The sequence below is a fragment of the Phyllostomus discolor genome, chromosome 9 (assembly GCF_004126475.2).
Source record: "Phyllostomus discolor isolate MPI-MPIP mPhyDis1 chromosome 9, mPhyDis1.pri.v3, whole genome shotgun sequence".
Taxonomy (NCBI): domain Eukaryota; kingdom Metazoa; phylum Chordata; class Mammalia; order Chiroptera; family Phyllostomidae; genus Phyllostomus; species Phyllostomus discolor.
Window position 1 is genome coordinate 47,327,759 of NC_040911.2, and position 27,515 is coordinate 47,355,273.

Genomic DNA, 27,515 nt, shown 5'->3' on the forward strand with positions numbered 1-27,515 from the left:
AAAGGTATCTGAGCATGCAAGAACTAGAAGCTCATATGGGGATTCCAAAAACTGTGTCTGGGGTTTTGATGCAAGATCTTGGCATGAAATATGTCATGGCAAAATTCATTCTGTGGCTTGTGCTATCAGAACAGAAGGAACATTGTGCTGTAGTCACTAATGACTTGACTCAAACCACTACTAATGAACAAGATTAACTCAAGAAGGTCATAACCAGAGATGAGTGGTGGGTTTACAGCCATGATCCAGAAACAAAGGCCTAGTCATCCCAGTGGAAGTCATCTGATTCTCCAAACCTGAAGAAGGCCCAGCAAAGTCTCAGCAAGATCTAGACTATGATAACCATATTAACTGTGTTTTTTGATTGGGAAGGTATTGTCCATCAAGAGTATGCCTCTTCTGGCCAAACAATTAATACAGAGTACTACCTCAATGTTCTTCCTTGGTTGAGAGATGCAATAGGATGAAAATGGCCATAGTTATGGGCAACTGGTGATTGGCAGCTTCATCACAACAACACAGCAGCTCATATATCACGTCTCATGCAGAGATTTTTGGTGAAACAGCAAATCATCCAGGTGACTTAGCCCTCCTACAGCCCAGATTTGGCACCCTGTGACTCCTGACTTTCCCCAAAATTAAAATCACCTTTGAAAGGGAAGAGGTTTCAGACCATTGATGAGATTCAGGAAAATATGACAGGGCAGCTACTGGCAACTGGGAGACCTGTGTGAGGTCCCAAGGTGCCTACTTTGAAGGAGACTAAGGCTTCATTTTCCTACCTACAATGTTTCTTGTATCTTGTATCTTGAACAAATGTCTCTATGTTTCACAGCATATGGCTAGATACTTACTGGACAGGCCTCCCCATACTTTTTTTTTTCTTGACAATTAATATTTATAATACCTCTTTCAGTCTTTGAATAAGTAAAGGTGACCTCCAAAGGTAGTGTTGATGTTTGTAAATCTGAAGATGGCTTGTGCACATTCTTTTCCAGGGATCGTAGGCACCTTTGGGGTGTTTTTTTAACTTCTACCATTTAATTCATTTTTGATACATTGCAGAGGCTCTTCCATTCATTACTTTTAGTATCTTAGTCATCATGGGCTGCTATAACAAACTACCATAGATAGACTGGGCGATTTAAAAAACAGACATTTATTTCTCACACTTTTGGAGACTGAAAGTGCAAGATCAAGGTGCTAGCATGCATGATGGGATGCTTGATGAGGGCCACTCCCTGGTTTGCAGGCAGCCTTATTTCTTGCTATATTCTTACGGAGGGGGAATGGCGGGGAGAGAGAGAGAGAGAGAGAGAGAGATTGAGAGATTGAGAGAGAGAGAGACTTGTAATGCCATATAAGTACACTAATCCCTTCATGATAAAGCTCCACTCTAATCTAAACCTAATTATCTCCCAAATGCCTGACCTCCAATGCCATTGTATTGGGCATTAAGGGTTCATCATTATATGAATTTGAATTTGGGAGGAATACAAATATTTGGTCTGTGGCCCTCAGCTACAACATCAACTCAGAACTGGGTGAGAAATGAAAGTGGGTCAGCCTCCAGGACAAATGGCAGAAAGCAAGGAAAACTGGAGGGGAAATGCCTTTTTAACAGTGTATGAATGGCATCTTCAGTCAAGCCAGGGATTTACATGTGCATGTTGGGTGAATAACAGCTGGTGATGGAAACCTGGAAAATGATTTTTTCTTGATTATGAAGCCCTATTATTATTAAATGGCTTGCTTTTTAGAATCACAAAATTATGTAACATCTGAGTTTGGAACAGTCTTTAAACTAAATTCCTCATTTTATTAATGAGAAGACAGAACCTGGAAAAATAGGGAACTTTAACACAGTCATATATTTTGTATTCATCATGATACTTATTTGCTAATGAACATAAATTATAAGTATAAAATTTTTTGCCTATTTACAAATTAGTAAATTTTGTCACTTGGACAGTTTTCTTCTGATAACCTTTTTTCTACTGATTAACCTTGTATTTCAAGTAAAATTGGCCTTTAGGTCAGATATTCTCAGATTTACTGTGAAAGTGTGTGATAACTTTAGAATCATCATAGTAAAATGTATTTGGTATACTCTTTTAGAAGACAGCTTGGTATTTACTAGAAGTAAGGCATCAGAGTTGATTTCATAACATGCATCAATTTGTAGAAATAGAAAAGGGACTCAGATGACGTTACTGTGAAGTACCATCAAAAACAGTGGTTGCAACACAGCGTCTAGAATACGGCCTGCCACACAACACACACTCAGTAAATGCCTGTTCATGGCACTTGGCCTACTGACTTACTGAAGAAATCACGTGTCTCCTTCAGGTGAATCTCAAAGGCCCATGTTAGATGAGGAAAACAGGCACAAACTCTGTCTATCTGGGAGGCTTGTTTTAGGTTCATTTTCAGAGGGATGGTCTTTGAGCAGAAGGACATCCAGAACCTAGTGGCACCTCATTGCTATTTCAGAATATATAGCAAATTTCCCTCAAAGTTAAAGAAATCTTAGAAGGAAATGCAATCAACATACTGTCTTTCCAAGGCCTTCATTTCACGTACCCCTTTCCTAGGCACCTTCATTCTCTGTTGTAAAATTTTGTTCTTTAATTTCCCCCTTCAAAAAAATTTCTTGCCATAGAACCTCAGTTAATACACGTCTATGAAGCATAATCCATTTGAGTTCTCACCGTGACAATAGACCTACATTGCAGCAATTAATGAACAAAACCCACCCCACTCACTTTGTTTGTATGACATGTAATTCAGTATGAGCTCTTAATATGGGAAGCTTCATTTTTTTTTAATAATACTCACTTGGGATCAAAAGTTTTTAGTTGTTGGCTCAGAGATTTTTTTTCTTTTGAGAATTTGAAATATTCTACTTAATGGCATTGTTACCCAATTGTAAAAAAAGTATTTTTTACCAGCCTAATAAATTTCTCATATTTTTTTCTGAGCTCAGATAATTTTAGAGCTGTTTTTTGAGAGCAAAGGGAAAATTTTGATATTTTTGTAAGAATAGGTCTTCTGACCCATAGAATATTGGACATAAATTAATAAATTATAAATTTTTTAAACATCATTTACATTACTGACTTCAACAGATGTGTTTGAAATAAAATAATAACAACTGCATTTTCTGGACACTACTGTGTGTGTGCTAGGTACTCTACTAGGCTATGTTATAATTCAGGCTTTTTTATAAAGATTTTATTTATTTATTTTTAGAGAGAGGGGAAGGGAGGGAGATTGGGAGAGAAACATCAATGTGTGGTTGCCTTTCATGCGCCCTTTACTGGGGACCTGGCCTGCAACCCCGGCATGTGCCCTAGACTGGGAATTGAACCAGCAACCCTTGGGTTCACAGGCCGGCACTCAGTCCACTGAGCCACAACAGCCAGGGAGCAGTTTTTTTCCCTGAGCTGATCCTTAGGAGAACCTTCTTTCTTATATGCCCATTTAGAGAAGAAACCGAGGCTCAGGAGGTTCCAGTGATTTTTTTTCTAGTAGACCATTGCTAGTAACAAGAGCTGGGATTTGAACCAGGCCATTAAGTCCAGAATCTACATTCTTAACCACAGCACCTCTTGCATAGTACAAAGACACAGGTATTTTCTCATGGATTCATAAACCTCATGTATTGCTTTACATGATAATTTTTGTCAGAATTTAAAATTAAAGTTATATTCACATGTGTGGAATTTTTCCTTGGCTTTGTTTTAAGGAATATGTACATTTAGTCAGCATTGGTGACTTTTAGTTTCATTTATAGATAATGAGAGGAAAAAATCACAACTGTATATGAGAACAATTTTGCTATTATACATAAAAGCTACAAAATGATTTGGAAAGGAGTAAAATTATGGTTCCCTGGGCAAGCTTAACTTCGGTATGTTACACCATATATATTAAAGCATAAATTTAACATCACTTACCATCACAAAAAATACCAGAGATGCATAAAAAGGACTCTCTACAGTTGCTATAGGAACCATTTGCTCCTTAAAATTGAGTTGTTGAAATCACATCCATTATTGTTTTAGTCTATTAAATACATATATATGTATTATATATATATATATATATATATATAACAATATTGAACGTTCATACTAATGCCATCAAAAGCCTTAAAGCATATATTATGTATTTTAATTTGATATGATTTTGAATTACCTAAATTTAAAGGTACAGACTTATTGTACATTGATGAAACAGTATGGCATGCCTAGGGCGATTCTTGGGGAAATTAATATATCTTACTTAGTGGTGTTACCTAATGTAGTCAAAAAAGATATAAGCAGCTGGTGTTTTGAGTGGGATGCACTAGGTACAGCTGGAGCAGCAGTGGGACTTCTCCTCCATGGGAATCTGAGTTTCTCTGGGAAAATCGTAGGTCAGGATGGTTCAGTTTGGAGGGCAGAAGAGAAAAGTATCAACTACTAATTTTAAGGGCTGCTTTCTTTGGACCCAGGAACCACCAAAGCATTTATTCTGTTTCTTTTCTTGTTTTATCAAAAGATTCATTTGTTTTTCTTGCTTCCAAGCATCCATAGCTCTATCCTAAGAAAGGAGTACGGAATTGGTGCTTCAGAATTCTGTATTGAGGCTGAAGATACCAGCACTCTGCCTGTTCCATCTCCTTTCAGTTCCCCAGGCCTTGCAGAAAGGGTCCTGGAGAGTTTGGGCACTGTTAGGATCTGTGGGTTTTTCCTCTGTCTCTTCTTTCTGGAACAGGAGGGAAAAAATGGAAAATGTTTTAGCTAGGAGATTTATGTATCTGTCTTAGGTACAGTTGAAAAGTCCTAGAAGATTTTCATTCTGCTGCTAATCTGGAATTATGTACCAAGAATAGAGTGAGGCAAATTTACCCAGGTCCTTCCCTGAGATGGAAAGAAAGTTTGACAACTTTTGATGGGTTTTAATTTCAAAAATTTCTTCAGGACTATACAAGTAGAATGAAAACAAGCCATGCTGCTTTTAGTTCCAGTTTGAGACAAGGTCATAGACATCTCTGTGTGGCACACGGCGACAGCCAGGACATTTCCACAGTGGATGAACTTTGAAATCGGGAAGCAGACCATTGTTCTCTTCGGCATCTCCCCTGTTTATAAAAGTGCCATCCTCCATCCCCTTCATTCAAAGGAAAGGAAATTGGCTGTTGCCCAAGTGTAATAGAATTATGTTTGTCTCTGTTATACAAAGTGACATCCACTAAGAACAAAGGAAAAGTGACAAATTGATAGTTTCTGTTTATTGTTAATATCTGAAAAGTGATTATTACTTTCAAGAAATGTATATCATACATATTCTGTATGCTGGGTACGTGATTGTTACTTATTATAAAAATGTTGCTGCAGAATAAGGCTGCTACCTCTGGGATATGGTTGCTTTGCCAAACTATTTTCTCTTCTACTCTGGTGGTACCTTTACCATATAAATGGCTTGATTCTTTTGCAGGAAGTGAATGCCTTGACAAAAATGGCTCTTTGATCCATGTAGCACTGGACTATATATAAACCAGCAGCAAAACCATCTCTTTTCCTAGAGAAATCATCATGGTTAGAATAGTCATTCAAAAATACAAAAATGAGAGATTACTTTCTAATTGCTTCTTTGAAGAAAAGCTTCCTTTTACGTTTATTATAGAAACTGTAAATTCATTCTGAGGTAGAAGAATAGTATAATGAACTTAACATATTAAACACCCAACTTCAACAACTAACAATATGTGGCCAATTGCTTCATCTATTTTTCCACCTGCTTCCCCTCTGATTATTTTGGAACAGTCTCATTCATCTTATCATTTCACTTGTAAATGTTTCTGTAAAACACAGGTTGGCAAACTTTTTCTGTAAAGGGCCAGATAGCAAATTTTGCAGGCCATTCGACTTTGTCTCAGCCATTCGATCCTTCCACATAGCAGGAAAGAAGCCACAGACAGCCTATAGAGTGTGACTGTGTTCAATACAGCCTTATCTATGGACTCCGAAGTCCAAATTTCATATAAGTTTGATTGTCACAAAATATTATTATTCTTTTGATAATATTCTTTCTACTAGTTAAAAGTGTAAAAATTGTTCTTAGCTTGCAAGCTGTATAAAATGGGAATGGGAGGTAGATTTAGCCTCAGGCCCTGCTCTAAAAAATAAGAGCCCTTAAAATAATAGTAATGGTCACTATGTCAGCCCTAAAAAACAGGCAGTGTTTACATTTACTTGACTGTCTTATAACTTTATTTATTTTAGCAGATTGTTTGAATTATCACTGCAATAAAGTTTATGCTTTACAAAGTATAAACCCCTGAGCCCCTAAGTCCTTATTATCTTAGTTTCCCCACCCATTTCCCTCTATTTCTGGTGGCTGTTTTGGCTGAAGCTGTGTTTGTCCTGTGCATATTTTGAGTTTTGCTCATTATCTTCTAGTAGTGTCATTTAGTGTGTTCTTTTGGTTGTTTTTCTAGAAAATTGTATTTCTTTCTGTGATCTTGTCAGCCATTGATGATTATTCCTAGGTGTATTAATTCATTAAGGGTTGGGTTGCAGACTGGCTCTATTATGTCAGTCCTTCTCTGCTCAGTACCTAGAGTGCTTTTAAAGAAGAGCTCTTTCAGATCAACTGTTTGGTACCCTGACGTATAAATCATAAAGAGAAGATGGCATAAATACTTGATACTTTAAAGGTCTTTTTAGCAAGTTTCCAAAATAATGATATAGTTCACCAACATCACCTAAAAGTGACCAAGGTTATTTTAGTATTCATGTTGTCATTTTTATTGTCATCATCATCAAGTTGAAGACTTAAACATATTTGATGTGTTTTGATCCATCATAAATATTATCTTCACTGCTGCTCAAATCTTCTGCCCCAAAACAGTGGGGCTTACTCAGGGCAGGTGACTTCTGTTCTGGGCCATCTCAGATGGCTTTCTTGCTTTCTGGTGTGACAATATATTCTAGGTTTATGTTTTCAGATTTTCCACCTTAATGACGTAGAATCAGCCATCTCTTCATGGAGTCTTGATTGTTTTTAAGTGGGAACCGGTAATCAGGAATTACAGTCTGACCACAGAGATACTTATTACTGCTATTTAATGTTTCTGGATCTTCCCATGAGACAGAGCTAGGATATATACATATGTACACACACATAGATTTAAAAATAAAATGTATGTCTGGAGACCATTCTGACAATTATAATACAAATTCAGAACTATGAGACTTTTAGCCTTCTTTATCTTGCATCTTTATCTTTTTTCAACTATGTTTTCAGAAAGAATTGTGTATTTTAAGACATGTTGACTGGGAAAAAGTGATGTTCTTAGCTGGCCATGTTTATGACTAGCTTTGTCTTTTAGATCATGAATGATTACACAGGCACTACCCTTTTCCACATGTTGGAGTGCCTTGATTATAGTTTTGAAATAAATAGGGTCAAGTCCTTGCCTTCCACACCCAAACCTTTAGCCCAAAAGGAAATATCAGTATTAGGTTCCTCAGTTCAATGTGGGTTAATTCAGTCAACAGTTGGATATTTGATTTTAAGACTAAATAACTTCTCATTTTATTGGTATTTATAGTGACTACATTTATTATGTATATACACTACATTTTTGGATTAATTGCTAAATAAAATTTAAACATAAGTTGCTTAAATAATATTCAAATATTACAAATATATAATTAAATGAACTATGTCTAAATATCAGAATGAGGTTCTGAATTTCTATAATCACAATTTTTTACTCAGACATTCCTATAAGACATATGTTCAAATAATTCATCATTTTGGGTAGCTGCAATTACTTTGGATTACTTGGCTAGTTATATATCCATTAGCTAACTGAAGTATACTTGTAAATATTCAGAGTCCGGCAGAAGTAACACCAGCTTGAGTGTGGTTGGTAGGGTAATAATTTGGGTGTATAACTTACAGTTTTTAATTTGAACATTTCACCTAAAATGACATACGGTGTACTTGAGTGTGATATTGTTATGCTACAGAATTACATGCTTATGATTTTATAATAAAAGATTGTATATTAAAATAGGGGTGTTATTTATGTCAGACCCTGTATATTTATAGCATATGATAATATTAGTAAGAACTTCTGGTTCTAGTATTCCAAATTGATAAATATTTGCATTAGCTTGGCTATAGCCTAGAAATCCAAGGTTGGCACTATCTTATTTTTTATTAAAATAAATATATATGGGTTCCAGAAAATAGATTTGTTGAGGTATTCAATAATTATTGGATTTAGATTACATAAAATGTTTTAAACAAAATTATTCCAGGCCCTGCTGATATTATTAGTGACCCCAGTGTTAAGAATTTCAATCAGTATCTTACCAATTAGCATATTTGAAAGTGAGATAATAGAGGCTATTTTCCCTATTGAATAAATGAGAGCTCAGTTTAATCCCCGTCTGTGTGGCTAAGGAAGGGTGGCTGGCCCATACCTCCTCTAAGCTTGTGCACTCAGGAGGGCTACAAAATGCCTGAAATTGATTAATTTGCTCCAATTGCTGCTAACTACCTAGACCTCAATTTTTTTTCAATCATTGCTCTAATTATTGTGAAACTATTTCTGAAAGACTTAATATGCATCTTTTGCTAGTAAATTACTGTTCATTTAGAATTCCTAGTATTAGTCCAGGACATAAAGAAGGTTCTAAGTCTGAGTTAAATAACTTTAAGTATTTTTTCTAGCTTGTTCAAATCAAAATACATGCATGTTTAAAGATACTGTTGTTTATAAAAAGCTATATTTAACCCACCAAGGTCATTTCCTCTCAGATATAGCCATTATGGTGGTTTCATTAAGTTAACAAAAGATGGATCAGCAATTTTTTTTAACAACTATGGCCATTCAAGTGCCATGCTCTTCATTGAGCATGGTTTTTTTTTTTTTTCTTGACAATTGGAGGGTCTTAGGCTCTCTCCAGGGAACTAAGATTGTAAAGAACAACAGGAATGCCGCTCCTTGGCGATTTTTCATTGTTCTACTGTAATGGTATTAAGAACATAGAACTCTTTGCCCTGGCTGTGTGGTTGAGTGGATTGAGCACCAGCCTGTGAACTGAAGGGTTGCTGGTTCAATTCCCAGTAGGGCACCGGCCTGGATTGCAGGCCAGGTCCCCAGTAGGGGGCATGCAAGAGGCAACCACACATTAATGTTTCTTTCCCTCTCTTTCTCCTTTCCTTCCCCTCTGTCTAAAAGTAAATAAATAAAATATTATTTTAAAAAAAGAACATAGAGCTCCAGTCTATGGCAGGACTATTCTAAGTCTGTAAAAAGTGAGAGAAAACTAGATGACAAATTTGCTTTCTCTACCTAAGTGTATATCTTCCCCATTTTGTTCTGCAAGGATAATAAAACATTTCCCTGTAGGTTCCTAGATGCTCAAGAGTATACTGGAGGTTCTGAACACATTGCCCTTTCTGGTCACCACTGTCATGTGGAAAGGCACACAGGGAAAGAGACCCATGTGTCTTTCATACCTCCTTGCATCAGAGGAAACTGGCTGGTCACTGTTCCCCATACTTCCCTGTTTAATTCTGACCTGAGGAAGTGTATCTGGGGACCAAGAGGCATCTCAAAAATCATCTTGTTCAGTCATCCATTCAGTGCCTAAATCTGTTTTAATATTATGACCAGCCCTTCCTAAGATGTACTAGGCATGGTCTTCATGCTAGGGAAATGGGATAAAAAACCTGGCAATGATCCATGCCTTTGCGAGACTTGTTCTAGTAAGGGGAAGTAGACAATGGCCATGACAAGGAAGCACATAGTATTCAATGTTTGCAAGTTGCATTTAGGAGAAGCTATTCAGGAGATAGGGGATGAGCAGTAACGTGAAGGAGCAGGTTTCAGTTTTAAATCTGGGGTCTGGGTAGGCTTCACTAACTGGAAGGAGATAAAGGAGTTAACTGTAGTGATAAGTTAGGGAGAATATTCATGGAGGAGGAGGACAGAGGACCCTAAGGAGGAGTATGCCTAGGTGGTAAAGAGAGGAGTGGGGTATGGCTGGAGCTGAGATAAGGAGGAGTTGGGGGGCTCATGGCAGAATGGTGTCAGAGTGTGTGTGTGGGTGGGAAACAGTGGCGGTGTGTGCTGCTGGGTGAGATTGTCTGTGTACATTCTTGGAGATCACTCTTTTATTCTCAAAGCTAAAAACTGAAAATTTTTCATGTATAATTTATAGCAAAACCTGCCCATTTTTATAATTTATTTATTGACAAATCATGAGATGAACTGATGTGAAGCTATTCATGACCTTTGGTTATTACTCCTTGTAGTCAATATTTATATCTTTTGATGCAGAAATATCAATATGCCTGGTAATAGGGTGCTGACTCAGTCTCTCCTGAGGGGATCACATAATAAACAGAATACATAACTTTTAAAAATTAAAAACATACCTGAATTCTGAGCCACATTTTACCCCAAGAGTTTCAGATAAGTGATAGGGCCCCATGGCCATGGCATTCAAATGCAGTTCTCATTTTACATTCCTGGCATTTTAATATTGGAAGACAGCTATCCTCTCCCTCTTGAGTCAGCTGTTTCTAGGCTCTTAGCATCTCTTCACCTGTGGAGAAGATGAGTGCTTCGGTGTCCTGTTCATGTTCCTCTGAGCAAGGCTTCTTCTCAAATGCTCCTTAGAAAGTGGGGTGCCAGGAACATACTGCTGTCTTCCGGGGATATCTCCTAGCACCACCTCTCTAGATAATTTATTTCTAATAATAAAACTGAAAATTGAATTAGGTTTTTAAAACATCCACTTTCCATTCTTCATATATGTTTACATGATGAAGGTACTCCTAAGTCGCCTCTCCAGTTATCTAGTTGTAAAATCTGGTTTTATAAGGAGGAAGTACAGGATTGACTTACATTTTCTTAGGATGATGTTTATCTTGTTAATTTCAATTCGTTGTTAGGCTTTGTTAAAGTCTTTTTCTTTTATTCTGTTTTATTCATCGATGGGCTGGTTCATTTTCACCTGTACATTTCACAAACACATCGAAAACTTTGTCCAAGGCATTGATAGATATGTTGGAGGAATCAAGGAAATAACCTGTGCCTAAGATCCAGAAACATACTCCTGCCCAACGCTGATAAGCAGCCATGTGATCAGGTGGTTCACAGGTTTCTTCTGGTGCACCTGACTTGCCTGGCATTTGTCCCCTATTGCTCTCCTCTTGTCCACAATGATATCATAGTGATCTTCCTGTTGCCTTGCCAACGGTCCTAAATACAATGTCTTCCTCCTTTGCTAAATGCCTAAGAAACAGCATTTGACACTAAATAAGTGAAGGGTGAGATCTCTCTCTCCACTCAGTGCTCTGAGGACATTCTCTTATTTCTCCTCCATTAACCCACCTATGGATTACTTCATTATGCATGTTATTTGATAATGACATTTGAACTGATATAGAACACAAAGTTACTTTTGGACCTGACACATTTTTCACCATCAAGAAATAAGGGGACTATTTTGAAAGTATCAATGTCAGGATTTCAAAGGAAAAGAATAAATATTGTTTAAGGACCAGCTCTCCTTGTGTGATTTAGGTCTCCTCTAGTGTTTCAGTTGTTGGTCTGCTCCCATTCCTTTGCCTCTCCCCACCTGTGTCTCTTCTGTCTTTGAGCCTCTACTCTGCCCTGCTCCCCCTTTCTCCTACGGCTTGTCCAACACATCTCCATTCCTTTGTGACTTTGTTTCTATACTGTTTTCCCCCTCTTTTCTACTTTGTATGCTTCACTTTCTTCTCCTTTTTTCCTTTTATTCTTTCATTCTTCCAACCACTATCCTGCTGCTCCCCTGCTTTTTTATACCTTCACACTTTGTCCTCTGCTCATTTCATTCATCTTACATGAAGCCTCAGTGATTACCAGTCTTTCGGCAGCTATGCTAGATCTCATTTTCAAAGTGGGAGTCTCTACTTGTCTGAAATTGCTGGAAATGACACAAATTTAAATGATATGCATCAGATTGATTAATCTTACAGATATTTAAATATTGTCATGCGTCCCTAATTCTAAGTATACATTTAGTAGTGCTATATGCTTTTTAGTTAATTATCTCAGCACACTTAATCTTACTTAGTTTGGTTTATATATTCCATTTTTAGAAATGTTCACTTATGGATATTGAAGATGTGAATTTCAAGGAATATCCTTGTCTTGTGGAAAGAGGTCAGTGTAGACCGCATCTGAGATTATAGGGAATTTACCATTCTTGAAAATGTTAAAAATGAGTTCATTTAATTTTAAAACATGATATAATAAGAGAATAACTGACCCCTTTATAGTGTAGAAACAATGCAATACCACCAAAAAAGAAAAATTCTTCTGAATATTTGATCTTTTACCCAAGGTAAGGTGTCTTTTCTTCCTATTATATAATGTTTGGGAAATATTAGTAAGAAAAAGTCAGTGATTTAGACCAATTTTCTGTTTTGTTTGATCTGCTTGTAATATTTTAAAAGATTTAGAAAATAAATTGATCTTAGGAACTACTGAAACTCTCATTAAGAAACACAATTCGGTTCCAGCCAAGATGGACATGTAGCCAGAAATGCTTCACCTCCTCACACAACCAAAAGAAGGATAACAACCAATTAAAAACAAAAAACAAACAGAACTGGCAGAAAATCATTTGCATGGATGTCCAACAACCAAAGAGTTAAAGAAACATTCATCCAGACTGGTAGGAGGGGCAGAGATGGGCAGCCAGGGCAGAGAGAACACACAACAAGGCAAGGCAGTGGAAAACATGGGGACATCCACATTTGGGGTGCAGATAAGCAGGAAAGAACAATGGGGGAGTGAGACAGATCACAAACCCCAGGGTTTCAGCTTGGGAAGCTAGTGACTCAAAACCCTGGCTACAAAAAATCAGTGGGAGTTGTGGCAGCAGGCAAAACTTCCAGCCTCACAGGATAGTTTGTTGGAGAGGCCCACAGGGTCCTAAAACATACTCAAACCCACCCACCTGCAAATGAGCACCTGAAAGGGCACAATCCAGTTGTCAGAAGCCAAGGAAGTGATAGAAGTGGGACGAGAGTGGAGCAAGAGGCATTGTTCCTTCTCTGACCCCTCCACAAAGACAGTGCAACAACACAGCAAAGAGGGTTGCCTCGCCCTGGTGAACAGTTAAGGCTCCACCCCTTACCGCATAACAGGTGTGCCTAGACAAAGAAATATGGCCCAAATGAAAGAACAGACCAAAAAAAGAGTTAAGTGACCAGTAGACAGGCAACCTATTTGATGCAGAGTTCAAAACACTGGTAATCAGGATGATCACAGAATTAATTGAGCCCAGTCACAAAATGAAGGAAGAAATGAAGGCTACACAAAGTGAAATAAAGGAAAATATACAGGGAACCAACAGAGAAGGGAAGGAAACCAGGACTCAAATCAATGATTTGGAACAAAAAGAAGAAATAAGCATCTAACCAGAACAGAATGAAGAAACAAGAATGCAAAAAAAAAATGAGGAGAGGCTTAGGAACCTCTGGGACAATTTTAACCTTTCCAACATCAGAATCACGGGGATGTGGGAAGGAGAAGAGGAAGAGCAAGAAATTGAAAACTTATTTGAACAAATGACGAAGGAAAACTTCCCCAATCTGGTGAAGGAAATAGACTACCAGGAAGTCCAGGAAGCTCAGAGACTCCCAAAGAAGTTGGACCCAAGGAGGAGCACACCAAGGCACATCATAATTACACTGCCCAAGATTAAAGATAAGGAGATAATCTTAAAAGCAGCAAGAGAAAAGCAGATAGTTACCTACAACAGAGTTCCCATTAGACTTTCTGCTGATTTCTCAGAAGAAACCTTACAGGCAATAAGGGGCTGAAAAGAAATATTTGAAATCATGAAACACAAGGAGCTGCATCCAAGATTGCTCTATCCAGCAAAGTTTTCATTTAGAATGGAAGGGCAGATCAAGTGCTTCCCAGATAAGGTCAAGTTAAAGGAGTACATCATTACCAAGCCCTTATTATATGAAATGTTAAAAGAACTTATCTAAGAAATAGAAGATCAAAAACTATGAACAGTAAAATGACAACAAACTCAGAACTATCAATAGCACCCTAAAAAATAAAAACAAAAACTAAGTAAACAGCTAGAACAGGAACATAATCACAGAACTGGAGATCACATGAGAGTTATCATTGTGGGGAGAGGTAGAATGGGGGGAAAAAGTACAGGGAATAAGAAACATAATAGGTGGGCACAAAATAGACAGGGGGTGGTTAAGAATACTATAGGAAATGAAGAAGCCAAAGAACTTATATGTACCACCATGTACATGAACTAAGGAGGGGGATGCTGGTGGGTGGTGCAGGGAAGAGGGGGATAAAGGGGAAAAAAGAATTAGAACAACTGTAATAGCATAGTCAATAAAATATACTTTAAAAATAAAAAAATTAAAAGCTTAAAAAATAATTCTTGTAAATAGCTACTAACTCACTATAGAACCTTTTATATTATTCATCAATAAATCTTAAACATATTTATTTTCTGTCACTTAATAATTTTAGGAAATAGGGATTGTCCTAAATCATTTATAATAGTGAAAATATAAATAACTTAAATGTATAGCAGTAGGGAACTAGTTACAGAAATAATGGCTATAGCCCTAAAGTAGGAAACATTAAAAAGCATGTTTTTAAAAATATTTTCCATGCTATGAAAAATTATACAAATGTCGCAAGTAATTTAAACAAGAAGATAAAACCTCATGTATATTTTGGACCACTGTTTCAAGTTTTATTTAAAGTAAAATAATGTAACCCTGGCTGGTGTGGCTCAGTGGATTGAGTGCCAGCCTGTGAACCAAAAGGTCACCAGTTCAATTCTCAATCAGGGCACATGCCAGGGTTTCAGGCCAGGTCCCTAGTAAGGGGTATGTGAGAGGCCACCACACATTGATGTTTCTCTCCCTTTCTCTCCCTCCCTCCTCTCTGTCTGAAAATAAATAAATAAAATCTTTAAAAAAATAATGTGTAACAGAAAAAGGAAACTAAAACCCTGAAGTTTTTATTTCTGAATGATGAGCTTATGTAGTTTTTTTACATGTCCACATTTTTATTTTCTGTATTTAAAAAACAAGTTTCTATAATAAATATTTTAATTTAAAAGTCACTCTTTTTATTTTCCTGTAGCACATACTTTGTGAATGTTCTCACTGTGTGAGGTGTACCTGTTGTCTCATAGATGTCTGCACCACTCTGCCATGTGGATTCTGTATTCGTTCTACTCCACCTGGTTGACTAGAGCCTTTCTCCCTTGTGTTTTGCTTTTGATCCTGCTTGGACATACCACATTTGTTTTGTGTCTCTCATGGGATTTTCCATTCAACTCACCAACTACATTTTACCTCTTCTTTCCAAATTTTTTCTCCTGCACTCCGGTTTATTTTAGGGTAGTCTTCAAATGTAGGTGCAAAAGCTGGATTTGTGCTGTTGAACTGTTTTAATATATATAACATGAAATTTATCATTTTGATCTTTTTAAGTGTGTAGTTCAGTAGCATTAAGTACATTCACAAAGTTATATAACTGTTTGCACTATTATTTATGAAACTTTTCATCATATGAAACAGAAACCATTAAGGAATAACTCCCCTTCCACCCCTTCCCTGGGCCCTGGTAACCACCATTCTATTCCTTGTCTCTATGAAGTTGCCAATTCTAGATACCTCATATAAGAAGAATCATACCATATTTGTCTTTTTGTGACTGGTTTATTTCACTTAACATTGTAAAGGTTCATTCATGTTGTAGCCTATATCATGATATCCTTCCTTTTTAAGGCTAAATGATATTCCATTGTATGTATAAACCACATTTTGTTTACTCATTGATTCCTCCATGGGCACTTGGGGTGTTGACCACCTTTTGTCTCTTGTGAGTAACACTGCTGTGAACATCGACATTCTGTTTCAGTCTCTGTTTTTCTTTTGGGTCATATCTAGGAATAAAATTACTGGCTAATATACTTCTGTGTTTAACTTTTTGAGGAATTGTTAAACTTTTTCATACACTAACTGCATCATTTTACATCTCCACCAGGAACACACAAGGGTTCCAATTGCTGTATATCTTTTTGCCAACACTTGTTATTTTTCTTTTCTTTCTTTATTTTATTTTTTTTTATAATAGCCATCCTACTGGACATGAAGTGGTATCTTACTGTGATTTTCATTTGCATTTCCCTGTTGATTAATGATGTTGAGCATCTTTTCATGTGCTTATTGGTCATTTGTTACTTTCTTTAGGGGAAGTGTCTATTTAAGTCTTTTGCCCATTTTAAATTTGGAATGTTTGGGGGGGTTTTGTTTGTATTTGTTATTATTGAGTTGTAGGACTTGTTTATGTATTCAGGATATTAATCCTTTGTCAGATACATAATTTGTAAGTATCCTACTCTGTTGTCTTGTTACTCTCTGAATAGTGTTCTTTGATGCACAATAGTTTTTTAATATTTTAAATACATTTCATTGATTATGCTATTACAGTTGTCCCATTACCCCCCTTCATTCCCCTCTACCCTGCCCAGCCTCTCCCACCCACATTCCCCCCCTTCAGTTCATGTCCATGTGTCATAAGTTCTTTAGCTTCTACATTTTCCATACTATTCTTACCCTCCCCTGTCTATTTTTGACCTACCATCTATGCTACTTATTCTTTGTACCTTTTCCCCCTCTCTCCTCCTCCCACTCCCCTGTTGCTAACCCTCCATGTGATCTCCATTTCTGTGGTTCTGCTCCTGTTCTAGTTGTTTGCTTAGTTTGTTTTTGTTTTTGTTTTAGGTGTGGTTGTTAATAATTGTGAGTTTGCTATCATTTTACTGTTGATATTTTTTATCTTCTTTTTCTTAGATAAGTCCCTTTAACATTTCATATAATAAGGGTTCAGTGATGATGAACTCCTTTAACTTGGCCTTATCTGAGAAGCACTTGATCTGCCCTTCCATTCTAAATGAAAGCTTGTCTGAATAGAGCAATCTTGGATGTAGGTCCTTGTCTTTCATGACTTGGAATACTTCTTTCCAGCCCCTTCTTGCCTGTAAGATCTCTTTTGAGAAATCAATTGACAGTCTTATGGGAGCTCCTTTGTGGGTGACTGTCTCCTTATCCCTTGCTGCTTCTAGGATTCTCTCCTTCATTTTTACCTTGGCTATGTAATTATAATGTGCCTTGGTGTGTTCCTCCTTGAGTCCAACTTCTTTGGGACTCTCTGAGCTTCCTGGACTTCCTGGTAGTCTATTTCCTTCACCAGATTGGGGAAGTTCTTTATTATGTGTTCAAATAACTTTTGCACTTGTTGCTCTTCCTCTTCCCCTTCTGGTACCCCTATAATTCAGATGTTGGAACATTTAAAGATGTCCTGGAGGTTCCTAAGCCTCTCCTCATTTTTTTGAATTCTTGTTTCTTCATTCTTTTCTGTTTGGTTGTTTCTTTCTTCCTTCTGGTCCACTTCATTGATTTGAGTCCCAGTTTTCTTCCCATCACTGTTGGTTCCCTTTGCATTTTCCTTTATCTCACTTAGTGTAGCCTTCATTTTTTCATTTAATTTGTGACCAAATTGAACCAATTCTGTGAGCATCCTGATCACCAGTGCTTTGAACTGTGTATCTGATAGGTTGGCTATCTCTTCACCGCTTAGTTGTATTTGCTGTAGAGCTTTGATCTCTTCTTCTGTTTGGGCCATATTTTTTGTCCTGTCATGCCTGTTTTGTATGAGAGGCAGAGCCTTAGGTGTTCACCAGGGTGGGGCAACCTAGTTGCTGGGTTGTGACACTATATGTGGAGGCAGGTCCAAGAGGGAACAAAGGCACTTCATCTGTTCTTGTGAGACTTCAGTCCCTTCTGCTGCTTCCCCCAAGCAAACTGGGCCCTTCTGGTGCTAATTCCCATGTGGGTGGGCTTGTGCACGTTCTAGGACCCAGTGGGTCTCTCCAACGAACTCTCCTGTGAGGCTGGGAGTCTGTCCCTGCACCTCAACCCCCACAGGTGTTTTCAATGCGTGCCCTGAGACTCCATTTCCCAGTGCTGGGACCCTGGGTTGTGTGCAGTGCCTTGCTTCACAATTGCCACCCTTCTGGGTCTGCCAGTTGCCACTCCACACCTGGGGTCTGCCAGCCACCACCTGTGTGCCCAGGGTCTGTTTGCTGCAGTCTTGTGCTCCTGGGATGCCTTACACACCTGGTCCCATCGCTCTTTGTGCCTCGACCCCTCTCCACCCAGCTGCCCAACTCCGCCCCTCCTACTGGTCTGGATGAACATGTCTATTTTAACTTCTTGGTTGTCTGACTTCCATACAGTTCAATTTTCTGTCAGTTCCAGTTGTTATTCTGTTTCTAAATTGTTGTTGTCCCTATCTTGGTTGTGCGAGGAGACACAGTGTGTCTACCTACACCTCCATGTTGGCCAGAGGTCTTTTTTTTATATTTTGAGGAGTCTAGTTTATATCTTTTTTCTTTTGTTGCCTGTGATTTTGGTATTATATTTAAGAAGTCAATTAAAAATTCAAGGTCATGAAGATTTCTTCCCTACATTTTCTTGTAAGAAATTTTAGTTTTAGTTTTAGATTTTAATTTTATGCATTTGATCAATTTTGAGTTACTTTTTGTATGTGGTAAAACATAAGCATCCACCTTCATCCTGTTGCATGTGGATATATTGTTTTCCCACCACCACTTGTTGAAAAGCCTACTGTTTCTTCATTGAATGGCTTGGCACCCTTGTTGGAAATCCACTAACCATATATCTGGGGGATTTGTTTTGGGGTTTTTATTCTGTTACATTGGTCTATGTCTGTCTTTTTGCCAGTAGCACACTATACTTTTGTTTACTGTATCTTCCTGGTAAGTTTTGAAGTTGAGAAGTGAGTCTTCCAACTTCTGTTTTGGCCACAGTGATAGCTTTGGAATAGAACTCTTGCTAGCCAATAATACCTAAACTGGCCTTAAATGTTTGCACTGTAAGTCTGACAAATTAAGACACGTGACTACAACACTGCAAAAAGACATTTTAGTCAAAAAGAAACTACATATAACACAGTGGTTCCATGAAATTATCATGGAGCTGAAAAATTCTTATCACTTAGTGATGTCATAGCCATCATAGCCATCATAATACATAATGTATTATGTAGCATAATACATTACTCATGTGTTTGTGGTGGTACTGGTATAAACAGACCTTCTGCTCTGCCAGTCTTTAAAAGTATAGCACATGCAATTATGTACAGTATACATTTGATAATAACAATAAATGACTATATTACTGGTTTATGTATTTACTATTCTATGTTTTAATCATTATTTCAGAGTGTATTCTTTCTACTCTTAAAAAAAAGTGTGCAGTGTAATGGTATGTGGTACTACACCAACAGCTGCCCCATACAGCATGAGTTTTCAGTGTCTCTTGGTTGCATCACTCTCTTTTATGCCAAATTTAATCCCGTGTCATTTTATAAATGACATGGGATTATAGCCTAAGTGTAAAGTGTTTATAAAGTCCACAATAGTGCACAGTAATGTCCCAGGCCTTCACATTCACTTATTGCTCACTGGCTCACTGAAGGCAACTTCTATTCCTGCCAGCTCCATTCAAGGAAAGTGCCCTATATGGGTGTATTATTTTTTTTATCTTTTACACCATGTTTTTACATTGTGCTACAATGGCATACAGCATTCAGTACAGTAACATGTTGTGCAGGCTTGTATGTAGCAGCAATGGGCTATAAAGTATAGCCTAGGTGTGTAGTAAGCTGTACCATCTAGGTTTGTGTAAGTACACTGTATGAGGGGGGACCCCAAAAACTAGAATTTATTTATTAAAAAATTGTTTAGTCTTACATTTTTAAATTTCAGTCACCTTCAAAGTACTCTCCATTTGATGCAATACACCTATTAAGACATTTTTTTCCACTGCTCAAAATATTTTTTGAATGTGTCAATTTTGATGCCTTTTAATGCTTCTGTCATTTTTGTCTCACCTGTTCCACATCTGCAAAATGTTTATTTTTGAAGACTTTTTTCACCTGGGGAAACAAAGAAACAAAAAAGTCCCTCAGGGAGAGATCAGTGAATAGGGAAGGTGGGGCATGGGGGTCATGCCATTTTTGGTCAAAAACTGCTGAACACTCAGTGTGGTGTGGGCAGGTGCATAGATCACCCAACATGTAATGGGCAAATGCTTTGAAAGAGTCTGCAAAAAAATTTCACTAAAGCTAAATGCAGCCTCTCGCAACACTAGCTTATACACTGATACAGATGGGTTCCTAGAACACTCACCTAATGGGGGAAGCCTGTACTACAAGGGGCCCACCCTTCAGAAGATAATTTTGGGTTTTTTTGGAGGGGTCCTCCCTTTGTGAGGGGGGTTCTCACAAAGATGAAATTGCCTAGTGAGGCATTTCTCAGAATGTATCCCTGCTATTATAAGTAATGCACTTAATGCACTTAATTTTATATGTTTATAAATTCCCAGGCTTTTTCATTAATCTGACGGTCATTGTATTGGTGTGCTAATGCTGCTATAACAAATTACCACAAACTTAGTAACTTTATTATCTTACAGATCTAGAGGTGAGAAGTACTAAAATAAGGTGACGGTGGGACTGGTTTCTTTTGGAAGCTGTACAGGAGAATCTGTTCCAGCTAGACTCTAGATTCTAGAATTCTAGATTCTAGATTCTAGTCTGTTCTAGACTTTTACAGTTTCTAGAGATCCTCTTCATAACTTTGCTCAGGATCTGTTCCTCTGTCTTCAAACTGATCACTCCAACTTTTGTTTCTGTGTCTTCTTCTGTATCTGACCCTACTACCTTCATTTTACATTATTATGATGTTGGACCCCTCTCCCCGGTTAATCTAGCTTAGTCTTCCCATCTCCAGATCTTTATTTTAATGACCTCCACGATCTCCCTTTTGCTGTGTAAGGGAACACATTCACAGGTTATAGGAACTAAGGAACAGATATCATTGAGGGCCATTATTCTGCCTACTGCAATCACTGTGAGTGGGCAATGTTGCTGACTGAGGGATGCAACAGAACTTCCAAAATATCCTTTTAGGGCAGACCTTGGCCTGCACCACCTGGGAAACCCCAGGGCCGATGCACCCAGTGGACAGCTACAGACCATATCAGAGAACCATTACCCTGCTCCTGCACAGCTGATCCTCCACAGAGGTTGGAGGTTGGTGGTCAATGGTCACAGCCAGTCCTTGCAGCTGGTGGCCTGGGTAAATCCCTCCTATTGATCTCCCAATAGCATCCAAGGCTCAACTACAAGAGGAGGGTGTACTCAGCCCACACAAAGGGGCACACCTCAAATACCCAGCTTAGGTGATAGGGGAGGCTGTGCCACTGGAAATTGCAGAACACACTACCAAGACATAGAGTTAAAGCAGCTCTACCTAATACACAGAAACAAACACAGGGAGGCTACCAAAACAAGGAGACTAAGAGTCTAGGCCCAGGTGAAAAAACAGATCAAAACCCCAGAAAAAGAGCTAAATGAAACTGAGATAAGCAATCTGTCAGATGCAGAATTCAAAACACTGTTTATAAGGATGCTTGAAGAATTTAGTGAGGACCTCAGCATTATAAAAAAGACCCAGCCAGAAATGAAGGATACACTAATTAAAATAAACAATATACTGGGTAGGGCAGGGGGGAGTAATGGGGGGAAAATGGGGACAACTGTAATTGAACAACAATAAAATTTTTAAAAAACTGACCAAAAAATAGCAATTTATAGGAAAACAACAGTAGACTGGATGAAGCCAAGAATCACATCAATAATTTGGAACATAAGGAACCAAAAAACAGCCACATAGAACAAGAAGTAAAAGAATCCAAAACAATGAGGATACTATAAACAGCTTCTGGGGCAAATTTAAGAGCCTCGTAGGGGTTCCAGAGAATAAGAGAAAGAATAAGAAATTGGAAATCTATCTAAAAAAATAATGAAAAACAAAACTTACTTAATTTAGTGAAGGAAATAGACATGCAAGTTCAGGAAGCGCATAAATTCCCAATTTTGATGGATGCAAAAAGGCATACCCCAAGACACATCATTATTAAAAGGCCAAAGGATAAGATAAAGATAGACTCTTAAAAGCAAGAGAAAAGAAGTTAGTTACTGGAAGGTTGCCAGATGGGAGGGCTCAGGGGGAGAATGGGTGAAGAGGTGAGGGGATTAAGAAGTACAAATAGGTAGACACAGAATAGCCATGGGGTTTTAAGGTACAGTATAGGAAACAGAGTAGCCAAAAAACTTGTATGCATGACCCATGGACAAGAACAATGATGAGGGGATTGCCTGAGGGAGGAGAGGGACAATAGGGGAAAAATCAGGACAACTGTAATAGCATAATAATAAAATATAATTAAAAATAAAAACATTGTTAAACATAGCAAAATAAAATACACTTTTTCCTCCTATGGGTTTCCCTTGTAAATAAAGATTAGTTGTCCAGTTTTAGGGTCTGGGGTATAAATCTGTTAATTTAACAACCTTGTATTTCTAGTCTACCTATGGAACATTTTTTACACTGAGGCTATTATTCCTAGATTTAGCAAATAATTACTGGGTTCTATTTCTTGTGTACCCATGTAATGAGCAAGCTATGTTTCTTGACTTATGGATGTTATAGTGTGCTAGAAGAGAAAGATATTGATTTTTTGTTGATTTCATTTTGTTAATATCTTTAGAACTCTTTCCTTCTCCTATCTTGTCTCTCTTTTGGTCATTTGTTACTATGATTTCTGAAAAATATTTAACAATGTCCCTTGATATCATTTGGGCTGCCACACTCTTTCCTTCAGTCCATTACCATACCCATAGATATGTTCATGTCACTCTTTTGCCTAAAATTCTTCCTTTCCTGGCATTAATATAAATGATTATGATCAATATTTCATATTACTTGGTGTAGTCTATATTGTACTTATCTTTCTAGCCTTATCATCTGCCATTCCTGGGAATGTTTTTGTTCTAGCCACAATTTTCCTTTCCCCATAGTTCCTTGCTATCTTGGCTCTTGACTGTTGCAGAGTTCTTCTCTCTCACTGGGCTTCATTTCTCCTCTGTCAGTGCCTGAGAATCCCCTGTTAATCTTCAAGTCTGGCCTAAGTAGCTTTTTTGCAAAACCAATCCTTATACCCCTTCTGCAAGGTCCCCTTTTCCAGGGTTTACTGAGTTAGGCAGCTCATTGCTGTATGCTCTAATGATTGTCTTACTCATCTGTTTTTCTAACAAGACTCTAAATTCAGTTAGGTAAGGGATTATTCTTTCACTCCATGCTCCTTGTGCAGTAACCAAGTATGTGGCTCTTAAGAAAATTTTACTAAATGTTGGTTGAATGAGTACATTCATTGGACTCATTCATTCTTGGATCATGTACATCTGAACGATTTAATAGAAAATGACCTGCAGATTTGAGCAAGATTTTTGTGTTGGTATGGATCCTAAATTAAAATAATTGCTAGTTAGCACTTGGTTGCTCCTTCCTATATATACTAATTTCTCTTTAAGAAGCTGAATCTAAATTTCTCTGTGATTAAATACATGACATTTAAAAAAATTATTCCTCAGAGTTCATGTGACTTATTAGAATAGTGTAGAATTTTTAATTTGAAGTGTTTTTTTTTTTAATTTGAAAGGAGAAACCTGTGGCATAAAGATAAAAACTATGAAGTAATACTCCTTTCAACATATGTATAAATTCAAAATGGAGGTTTTCTTAAACTTGAGTGCCCTCAGTAGAGCCTGAAATATTTGTAAGTGATTAATAATTATATAATTTAAAATTGTTTTGAATAAGCATTTTTAGATAGGCTTATTCTATTAAAAATATTACACAATTACTATAGAAGTATATTCTTATAAGATTCATGCCACCAGTAAGTGAATCAATAAGTAGGTAGCCCTTTTTATTATTGTTGTTGTCATTAATCAACAAAAAAATACAGATATGAAATCTGCCATTCTTTAGGGCTTAATTTTTTTCCCTCAAAACTGGAGATTAGTTTTTTTCCAATTTGAAAAGAGACAAATTTAATTTTTTTTGAGTGGTAGGTCTAATATTAATTCTACTGTTACCAAACAAAGTAGGATTCAGCTGCTTACTGCGAAACATGAGCACAACACCATAATTGGTGGGGAAGGAAAAAGGTTTTCATTAACAGGGTGCTCAGTTTTGGGGAAGTAAGGACTATCCAGCTCCAAGCCATTTTCTTCAACAAAACACAGAAATCCCCATGTTCCCAAAAACACTGACATTCAAATCCATGCCTAGAGACACTCCCTCCTCTCTTACCTGCCTTTGGAGCCTGAGGCTGCTACACAAAGTGGTATCCATTCTCTCCAGCTCCAGGCTCTCTCTACCTCTGGAGTGCACCCTTGTGGAGCCAGCATCTTCATTGTCCCTCTGCAGCTTCCTGCCTCTCCTGGGGCCAGAGCACACTGCCAGATCACTGCAGAGGGTCATGGTAGGGGCCCTGTCCATGGGGCTCCAGTGTCCAAGCTGCCTGTGTCCCCAGGGCTGACAAAATTTCCTGGCACATGTGTCTGTGTGCTGCTCTCACAGTGAGAAAATGGGAGCAGCCCAGGATCCATGCACTGTGCAGCATGGGGTCCCACTGGCGAGGTGCTAAGTTTATGTGCGCTGCCACTGGCGAGGTGCGTGTCCCCCACAGATCTGCTCCTGACCATGCTAGAAGGGCAAGACAAGAGCTGTGAGCATGGTCTGCATCTGCTGGGTCCTGTGAAGGCCCAGTCACCTGCCTCCAACTGGGTGGGATGAAGGGAATGCAAAAAGGGTCAAGTTTCTGTGTGCCTTACATTTTAAATCTTTCACCCCCAAATTCTGCATGAGACAGAAGTGTCCAGATTCCCAGACAATCTTGGCTGGTGTCCACTGCAGGCATAAGCCTGCACAGCATCTTTGCCCCTCCTCTGGCTGCCATAATCCAGAAGCTGGTAAGGGGCACAGTGTCTCTGCCCAGGGAACAGCATTGCCATGCTCACATTTACAGTACATGTGTGTTGTGACCTTTTCAGCCCATGCAGGCTCTCTGCAAGCTGTGTCTCGAGCTTACCCTTCCCTGGAGTTTGGAAGCCTGTCACATGGTATAGGTTACAATTTCATTTGCCACCTAAGGCACTTCCCAACGCCTCTTGGGTGTCCCTCCCTTGTGCTCAGTGTTCTGGACAGACCTCTCTGTTACACTACTGGTAGAATTAAATATTTATCTAGGGGAGAGGATGTGAGACTGAATGTATAGAATACAGAAAGGAATGATGTAATTAACAATGCTAGATTGATATCATTTTGTTTTTCTAATTTCTTGGTGCTCTCTTCAAGCCAAATTTGGGGACAGACATGAGATATATAAGGAATATATATAACTTCAGATTCTGATTTATGACTTTTTAAGCTATTAACAAAGCTGTTTTGACAGATAATACTAAAGATGATGTTAGTGGAACTCTTCTTCCCCACTCCTGATGTTTCCTTCCCTGTGGCAGGAACTTTACTAGTGCAGCACTCCTGATGCCTTTTCTCTGCCAAGCAGGAGCTGCCTGGGAAGGAAGCTCTGAGCATGTACAGCCCAACCCCTTCTTTGGGAGCTAACTCCCTATATAAATCCTGTTCCTCCATCCTGTGAGTTTTACAGCAGCTCCCAACATACAGAAGGCCTTGTGATTTTCTAGTGCAGCCTGTGACTGTGTAGGTGAGTCTTTTTAATTCTGTGCTTCAGTATTAGCCAAAACATTATTACTACACATCAGCCATATTCTGCAGCATCAGTAAAAAAGGTGGTATTTTGACAGTCAGTCTGCCTTTTTCCTCGAACTGATGTGTGGTGCCAGTCATTTTGCCAGTGTCCTTGCATACATCTTTAAGTTCTCACAACAGCCCTGAAAGTGACTTGTATCATTTTCTCACTGCAGATGAGCAAAGGGAGGTTGTAGGAAGGTAAATCACTTTGAAGCTAGGTTTGACACATGGTCATTCTTACTCCTAAACTTGTGTCCATTAGGGCATAACCATCAAAGAAAATAATCACAGATAAAAGCTTTATGGTTTTGCATTATATAAATCACCAAGTAATACAGATGAGATTTATTGTTTTGTAGACTAGTATTTTAGTAACTATAAATAAAAGCATTGTAATATAGCCTGCAAGTCCATGAATGCTTGCTTTCCTCCCTCCTCAGTTCCGCCAGCTGCCGTAAGCATCCAGCTCTTCCTAACACTTGGGCTTCCTGTCCTGTTTCCTCTGACTAGAATGCTCCTTTCCCACCCTTCCCCCTTTACCTGGTTAGCTTCTGATTTTCAGATCTCACTCCCAATCTCACTTCCTCTAACTGACCTCACATCACCACCATCTCTAAAGTTGGTCTACATTGTGATTTACGCCAGCCACCTGATCTGTCCATTCACCACTCTAGCCAGCATCTGTGGCCTATATGTCTCACTAAGTGAAGCCCCATGAACACATCAACCACTTTTCTTTTGTTCACTGTTGTGAGCCTTTTGTCCTAACACAGTGACAGCTTGGGGTTGGCACCCCAAAATGGTTGCTAGGTGAGTAAACGGATATTCTGTTTGGCATTGTGCATTGGCCTTAAGATCTTTGCTCATTGTTTTCTAGTTAATACTTGCAAATAACATTTTAAAGATATCCTCTTTCCTGATATTTGTAAAAAGAAACATAGAACTCAAATCTGTAAGCTTCTTTTTGGGCTTTAAACTACAGAAAGCATAGAATCGGTTTCCAGGTGTGCAAACTAATTACTTAATGTGTCAGGGACAATATAAGACAAAGCTGCCCCAGTTGTGGAACCTGCTTTATGTGCCCCTGGACTGTGGTATAGAGACAGGGACTGCTCTTCTTGCATTTCAGTACCATGTAATGCTAAGGATATATTCTACTTGGGTTTTGTAACTCATATATTCAGGAGGAATATCATAAAGCTTGGATTTGTCCTTCAAACCTACTCAGCAAGGAATACGCTAATGCCTACTTACATTTTTAATGTAATTCTTGATAAGTTGTTTATTCGTTCATATATAAAATAAGGTCAGTAGTAGGGTAGTGTATGAGTTCATTTTATTTCCTAGTCAAGCATGAAAACAATGAAAGTGTTATGAAAAGATCATATGTTGATAGTTTGGAAGCAAAATAAAGAATTTTTCCATATGCTTTTTCTCTTCTGTTAAGCTAATGTAGCATAATTAATATCTTGAAGGGGAAAAATAACAAGACATTTCTGAACACTTAATTTTGCATCCCTCAATCTTGAAGTTGTGGATTACAGCAGAATTTCAGTTTCCTGGACAGCTGTTCTCCTGGAACAACTGCCCATGTGTAATAAACAACTGAACCAAGATCTGTATGGAAGTAATATTAATGAGATGTTGTTAGGTGTCTTACTGTTTCACTGTGAC

At 38.1% G+C, this 27,515-nt stretch overlaps 1 protein-coding gene across 6 annotated transcripts in view; it reads left to right on the top strand.

The window, feature by feature from the left end:
- Positions 1-27,515, top strand: part of PTPRM (protein tyrosine phosphatase receptor type M) — an 801,251-nt gene that overhangs the window by 346,719 nt on the left and 427,017 nt on the right. The window lies entirely within an intron of this gene.